The sequence below is a fragment of the Salvelinus fontinalis genome, chromosome 2, assembly GCF_029448725.1.
Source record: "Salvelinus fontinalis isolate EN_2023a chromosome 2, ASM2944872v1, whole genome shotgun sequence".
NCBI classification, from domain to species: Eukaryota; Metazoa; Chordata; class Actinopteri; order Salmoniformes; family Salmonidae; genus Salvelinus; species Salvelinus fontinalis.
In genome coordinates, this window is record NC_074666.1 from 27,962,207 (window position 1) to 27,970,325 (window position 8,119).

At 41.5% G+C, this 8,119-nt stretch overlaps 1 pseudogene; it reads left to right on the forward strand.

Annotated features, from left to right (window-relative positions):
* The first annotated feature begins 3,162 nt into the window (after nt 1–3,162).
* LOC129866895 (melatonin receptor type 1C-like) lies at nt 3,163–5,244 on the forward strand (annotated as a pseudogene).
* The last annotated feature ends 2,875 nt before the right edge of the window (nt 5,245–8,119 follow it).

The following is an 8,119-nucleotide window of genomic DNA, read 5'->3' on the forward strand; positions in this document are numbered from 1 at the left end:
GGAGCTTTGTTTAGCAGTGAAACAGTTCATTCAGCCTCATTTACTGCATTAAAAAAAATGTGCCTGTCTTGCTTAAACCAATGTGGTTTCTACTGACAATTGAGATGTACAAACTATGGCATAAGGGGACAACAAGCGGATAAGAGGTCATCCGGAATTTGGTTAATAAATTAATGAGCGACCTAGGACAGATGTAGTCAATATAACTATTTGTTCAGCACTTGTCATGTTTGTCGTAATGTAGAAGAGAGGAGGACCAAGGCGCAGCGTGAAGTGAATACATTCTTCTATTTATTTAAGAAGAAACACTAACCAAACTAATACAAAACGAACGTGACGCTATATATATATATATATGTGCAGACACAGGCAACTAACACAGACAATCACCCACACCCCACAATGACAAAACAGGATACCTAAATATGGTTCCCAATCAGAGACAACGACTAACACCTGCCTCTGATTGAGAACCATATCAGGCCAAACACAGAAACAGACAAACAAGACATACAACATAGAATGCCCACTCAGATCACACCCTGACCAAACAAAACATATAAACATACAAAGCAAACTATGGTCAAGGCGTGACAGCACTTTTGAAATGTACAGCAACAGAATTCAGAACATGGGCCGTTCTTACAGTGTTCTCCCTGTACACCAAGTCAGAACCGTAGGATAAAATGGGGGCATATAAGCAAACAATTAAAGCTCTTACAATATTCAATGACATTTCTCTAAAACAAGCTATAGGCTACATGTGCACCACTAAGTCAGAGCAGTAGGCTAAGTTATGAGGGTGAGGCACATGGGCTACTAACAGCTGACTACACAACATACACTTAGTATTACTTTCTTAGCTATAGTATACATATCTCCCCGGTATATTACATCATTTGTGCAGCAGCATTGTTGGACTCACCTTGCTGTGCTGTGCTCATTTGAACAGAAAGGTGGAGCAGCGGTCCTTTGTGGGCAAATTTTGTCATTAAAGTCCAATCTCTGGATTTATGGTGCTTTCAAGACAACTGGGAACTAAAAAATATATATATATATTTCAATCATAATGACGTCAGTCATCTTCAGGTCGTAGCTCTAGAAAGAGGCCCGAGTTCCCGATTTACAATAGGATGAAAGTTCAAAATGTAATTTCCCAGTCGTAGCTCAGAGTTCCCAGTTTTCTTGAACTTACTAGTCAGATTTTGCAATTTCGAGTTAACAGTTGTTTTGAGCACGGCACAAATCATGCTTCATTGACAGCATGGCCAATGTTGAATGTTTATAATATAAACTAGGAAAACAGGTCTTTAATCTTAGACTTGGGACCACACAGACACTCCACTGAATAGCAGGCTAATGATTGCTTTGCATTGCTTGAAGTTAGACACTGATTCCTTCCAAACCACTCATTGTTGAATTTGCGATTTCCAACTTGTTTGGTAATGTTTATGTCCAATAGCCGATGAGCACCAATACACTTTATCTATAATTACTCTTCATTATTTATTTTCATTTGACAAGGATTATAAAGGGTTTCCCAATAGATTGTCGACTTGATTCATGATGAATGCTAGCTAAGATTTTGAAAGTATGATGTTGACATGATCAGTCCAATCAAAGCTACTGTAGATATAACGTGATTTGATGTAATTTTATCTGTGGCCAATGACCTTGAGCCTTGGATGGGCACTTCTAATTGCAGCACCCAAGGGGCTTGAACTTTCGAGCTCTACCCTTAGACTTGGTGGTGACGTAGTGTCCCCATGAGTGACAGAACACTGAGCCAATCATGGCGCAATGTTCTGTATATTCTACTGGCTTGTCCCACCACCACAGAAAGCACTAAGCTAGGCTGAAACACCTGCATTTTGTAGCTGCCTTACTCATTGCAAACTGATATGTGACACATATTAATGGCAAAATAAAATGCAAAACAGGCAAGGCCCCTCCAAAAAAAGGTATTTTATGGTATTTGTTGCTAAAATTTCCCAAAGGCTGGAGCATCAGCTTTCTTGCCCGCTCCAATTTCTCTTCCATAGCACTCACTTCATAGCCTCTTGCTTTAGCTACTGTCATGGAGTTCACTAAATATTTTTATAAAGAAACTGATAAATAACACAGGTGCAAAATCAAGGTGACTTACAAAGATGTAGAGCAAGAGAGGGAGTGCGGTGATGTCCACAATGAAAGAATCATTGTGGAATCTGAAAAGACACATATCCGGAATGCATGATGGTGTACTTCATACATGCATATGCTAAAAGTAAGGAATGAGGTGGGTAGCTAATTAAGTGTCATTGTAGCAAAGTATTTGTAAACAAAAAATCTGATCTCTTAAAAGTTTCCTACATTTTTGTTCCTATTGTTTATACAACAGGCCAAACTTGCTTTTGGCCCAATAGACCTGGCATATTTCAACTTTCAAGGAGCTTTCCGTTTTGATTGGGTTATTTAAAAACATTTAGGCCTACCTATAGAGGAAAAAAATACTCTGAATCCCTGCCCAGCCTGGCAAGAGTGGCCAAAAAGGTGTTTAGTATCCACAGTGGCTCTGCAAGCATGGAGAGGATATTCTCTCTCAAGGTACCATCACATGAGCCTGAAGCCACAGACTCTGGCCAAACTGGTGTTTCAATTTTTTTTATTCAAAGGCACTGAGCCTAATAAGGCATTTTTCATTTATTTTGTATTTATTTCTAAGTAAGTCACAGCCTATATACGCAATTTATAGAATTATGATTTAATACAACTAAATGTTTAAATGCTGAGGGCGCAATGTCGCATTCGCAAATGCTTCACATTGTATTTCTTTGTAGGTTATACCCTTGAAATAATATAGCCTAAATAGTTCATTTATGTTCCTTCTCAGGCTCCCTGTCTGGTTCCTGACCTATTTTAAGGTGTTTATATGCTGTTTAATATGACATGTAGCCTATTTGAAATGATGAGCGCTTCTTACATTAATATTTTCATGTTTATTAAAATACTTTTCATTCAAAGCATATGGTTAAGTGTCAATACTTCAAACCCAAATGGTAGGTCCAGGTAGTCACAAAAATAGATGGGTGTTAGTTTAATTGTGATTTTAATGAATGGAGCGAATTTGGAGCAGTAGTTATTCTGTGAGCGTGGAGCGGTTTTTAGCGGAGAAGAAAAGACATGGATGTGAGCAGCTCCACCCCTCAACTCTGCTCACCGACTCTGGACCGTGCGTCGCTGAATAGTATGCAGTAACTGTCTGGCCGTGAGATTAGTATGCACTGAAACACTCAGACATACACTACATGATCAAAAGTATGTGGACACTTGCTTATCAAACATCTCATTCCAAAATCATGGGCATTAATATGTAGTTGGTCCCCCCTTTGCTGCCTTCTTCTGGGAAGGCTTTCCACTAGATGTTGGACTTGCTTTCATTCTGTATGGACCTCACTTTGTGCACGGGGGAATTGTAATGCTGAAACAGGAAAGGGCCTTCCCCAAACTGTTGCCACAAAGTTGGAAGCACAGAATTGTCTAGAATGTCATTGTATGCTGTAGCGTTAAGATGTCCCTTCACTGGAACTAAGGGGCCTAGCCCGACCCTTTGAAAAACCATCCCAGACCATTATTCCTCCTCCACCAAACTTTACAGTTGGCACTATGATTTGGGGCAGGTAGCATTCTCCTGCCATCCGCCAAACCCAGATTCGTCCATCGGACTACCAGATGGTGAAGCATGATTTATCACGCCAGAGTCCAATGGCAGCGAGCTTTACATCACTTCAGCCGATGCTTGGCATTGCACATGGTGATCTGAGGCTTGTGTGTGGCTGCTCGGCCATGGAAACCTATTTCATGATGCCCCCGACGAACAGTTATTGTGCTGAAGTTGCTTCCAGAGGCAGTTTGGAACTCTGTAGTGAGTGTTGCAACTGAGGACAGACGATTTTTACGAGCTACGCGCTTCAGCACTTGGAGGTCCCGTTCTGTGAGATTGTGTGGCCTACCATTTCGCGGCTGAGCCGTTGTTGCTCATAGACATTTCCCCTTCACAATAACAGGACTTAGGGTTGACCGGGGCAGCTTTAGGAGGGCAGAAATTTGACGAACTGACTTGTTGGAAAAGTGGCATCCTATGATGGTGCCACGTTGGCCTTACTGAAGAGCTCAGTGACTTTCATTCTACTGTCAATGTTTGTCTATGGAGATTGCATGGCTGTGTGCTCGATTTTATACACCTGTCAGCAATGGGTGTGGCTGAAATAGCCAAATCCACTCATTTGAAGAGGTGTCCACATACTTTTGTGTGTGTGTATATATAGTGCATTTAATATGGAAGCATGTTTGTATTCAGTAAGTTTGACTACTAAAATGTAATATTGTCTCTTGTAGGGAACATTTTTGTGGTGAGTCTGTCGGTGGCAGACATGGTGGTGGCAGTATACCCCTAACCTCCTGGCCATCTTCCACAATGACTGGACAGTTGGGGATGTGCACTGCCAGCACAGCGTCTTAATCATGGGCCTCAGTGTCATTGGCTCCATCTTCAACATCACGGTCATTGCCATCAACAGCTACTACTACATTTGCCACAGCCTGCACTACAACTGCCTGTTCAGCACCAGGAACATCTGCTGCTACCTGGGCATCACCTGGCTGCTCACTGCCATGGTCACGGTGCACAACTTCTTTGTGGGCTCACTGCAGTACGACCCACGCATCTAGTCCTGCACCTTCGCCCAGACTGCAGCTCCTACTACACCATCTCTGTGGTGCTCATCCACTTCCTGGTGCCCCTCTCGGTGGTCTGTTACTGCTACCTGAGGATCTCGGTGTTAGTCATCCAAAAGAAACAAAGGGTGATACTAAATGACAAGCAGAAACTAAAGCCTAGCGACCTTCACAACTTCTTGACTATGTTTTTTTGTGTTCCTATTGTTTGCCGTGTGCTGGGGACCACTCAGCTTCATTGGCCTGGCAGTGGCCACTGTCCCGGAAGGATGGTGCCAAACATCCCAGATTGGCTTTTTGTCACTAGTTACTTTTATGGCCTATTTCAACAGCTATCTCAATGCTGTCATCTACGGGCTACTCAATCAGAACTTTCGTAAGGAATACCAGTGCATCTTCCTACGGCTGTGCACCGCTCTAACAATTTTTGTGGAAGGCTCCAGGCGTGGGACTGTGGGATTTATAAGAACAACAAGTAAACAGTCACATGTAGTGGCAAACAGCAATCAGGTGAGGGTGAACCTGTAGGTTAATAGCAAATGACTGTTACTTACTCCTTTAAAATACTATGAAGTGGCACAAGAAAAAATTATTTGATCAAATTATAAATGTGTTAAAAAATAAGAGGAACCTCCTTAGTTAGTGTTTTTTTTTTTTTTTTTTTTTTTGCAGGAACCTAACTACCCAACTGAAACATTTGGATTTGAAAGGACAGCAGGTGCAGGCACTTAACTAAAAAATGTAAAGATCTCCTCAATTTAAGGTAAGGTTTGTCCCTTGTATGATCTTAATTTATATTATTTTATGATGATACAGTACCATGTATCTTTTCATATTTGTGCAAATCTTTCTAAAACAGGAAATGTACACAATTCAATGGATATCAATCAACAAAGATGTAAGAATATGTACTGTAGGCTATAAGAATATGTTGAAGGCTAGCTGTATTGGGTGCAAATGACTGAACTGCGGAGGCACGCAAAGGTATGTCAATTGGTATTGGTATGTTATGCTGATCACATTTACCATCCTCCCTTACCGTTTCAATGAATATCCCATATGCCTCTACATTATGGACAAGATATGTGTATGAAAGCCATTATCAAAACAGTTTTTTGTGACAAATAAAATTTGATTTGACAACCATTATCCAAACAGGTTTTTTCCATCACATTCACCACAAATACCAAAGGTATGAATTCGGTTGTGTGCATGTTTTGTTAATCATCTGTATAATTACTATTTTGGGGATTCACAGACTTCACCATCCCTACACTTCGGAATATGCACTTCAAACTACTTCTGGCTATGGATACGGAGAACATCAACACATTAACATCAACACACCAGAGGATATATCCATTGGACTTGGGGCTCTGCTGGGAGTTTATCTCATATTTAGATTTTTTTTAAATCTGCTTTGCCACTAAAATCATAATAAACACTTAGAACTAAAATATTGTGTCATTGTTATGCGTATTAATAATAGGGGGGTATTTAAAAAATAATCCCCAAAATGTTCTCCAAAGGTTCTTCAAGGATCCATTAAAAGGGGTTCTTTGAACTTATAGGGTTTCCCCCACAGTTTCAATTTGAAGAACCCCTAAAGGGTACTCCAAGAACCTTTTTGTTTTTAGAGTGTAGAGAAAAGTTTGTATTGCAGACAAGATTTACACATGAAAGTTGTCCTTCATAAATTGTATGTAGAAATTTTCATAGAGCATATATGAAACAATACAAGTACCAAAGGAGTTTAAAGCAAGACACTGATGTGTCAACCAGGTAATGAGAACAAAACAGTTTTGACCTCATCTGTGATATTGTCCCTTATCAGTCCCATCTAAAATGTGTCATTTTCACCTTTAATTTATCTCATCCTAATCAAGTGCTGAATGAAGGAGAAATCACTTTATGCATAGTATAATTGATCATACATGGGACATTGGGACACCTTGGGGTTGATGATTCAGAGTACAGAACATTGCCAAACTATTTGTAATTCATCTCACGTACCTATAAAAAGAGTCTTACCAAAAATAAACAGCATTTCAAAAGTTGCTAATTATTAATTGTGGGACTAGTCTCATTTATTGGTCTCCTGAGTGGCGCAGCGGTCTAAGGCAATGCATCTCACTGCATGAGAAGCCACTATACTACCTGGTTTAAATCCAGACTGTATCACATCTGGCTGTGATTGGGAGTCCCATAGGGCAGAGCACAATTGGTCCAGCGTCTTCTGGATTTGGCTGGAGTAGGGCATCATTGTAAATGAGAATTTGTTCTTAACTGACTTGCCTAGTTAAATTTTAAAAATGAATTAATGTATTTCTGATGTTATCTGACTTTAATCACTCATCACTCACGCTTTTATGGGACCGAACTAGAACTGTGTTAAAGTAACATTTATATTCCAATCCTGCCATGTGCATTGTTATGACCTCTGCATGCCGCTTGTCTTTCATCCTATACTATCGTTGCGAGAGTGGTGCGGGGTAGGCAAGTGTGGTGTGTTTGGATATGGTGCATGTGTAAACATAAGCAAAGAGGCACGAATCATGACGAGGAAGAAACCGACTCACTAAAGTCAAGGATGTAATGAACCCAGCAAAAGCTTCCTCTATAGAATGTATGGAATGTGAGCATCCCCTAGTCAAATCATTAACAGATAACAGTGTCCTGCTACAGTGAATGGGGGATATAATCAGACTACACAATCATTGGATATCAAACAAATAAAGTGAATCAAGTGCTTTTGAAGTGATATAATGTTGTGGCCCTTTGGGAAGGGCCAGATTACCGAGCGGGGACACGCAGGGCACGTGGCCTGGGGCCCGACCTTCCAGGGGGCTTTCAGATAGCATATTATGAACACGTCGACCTGGAGGTCGAACCCCCCACCTCAGATAGCATATGAACATATCAGTTGAGGTCCCCCTGGAGGTCAGGCCCCCCGAGATAGCATATGAACACGTCATAAGCCATGGCAAAATGTGTAGGATTGCAGGAAATTAGCTTTAAAACTGCAAAATGTTATTTTCGCCTCATGGTAAAATGTGTAAAATAGCATGAGATAGGCCTAAGCTATAAAACTGAAGAAAAAATATCTGCGCCATGGCAAAATTTGTAGAATTGCAGCAAGCTAGCTGTTTTCCCCCAAAAAATGTAGGCCTCCCGGGTGGCGCAGTGGTCTAGGGCACTGCATCGCAGTGCTAGCTGCGCCACCAGAGTCTCTGGGTTCGCGCCCAGGCTCTGTCGCAGCCGGCTGCGACCGGGGGGTCCGTGGGGCGACCCACAATTGGCCTAGCGTCGCCCGGGTTAGGGAGGGTTTGGCCGGTAGGGATATCCTTGTCTCATCGCGTTCCAGCGACTCCTGTGGCGGGCCGGGCGCAGTGCGTGCTAACCA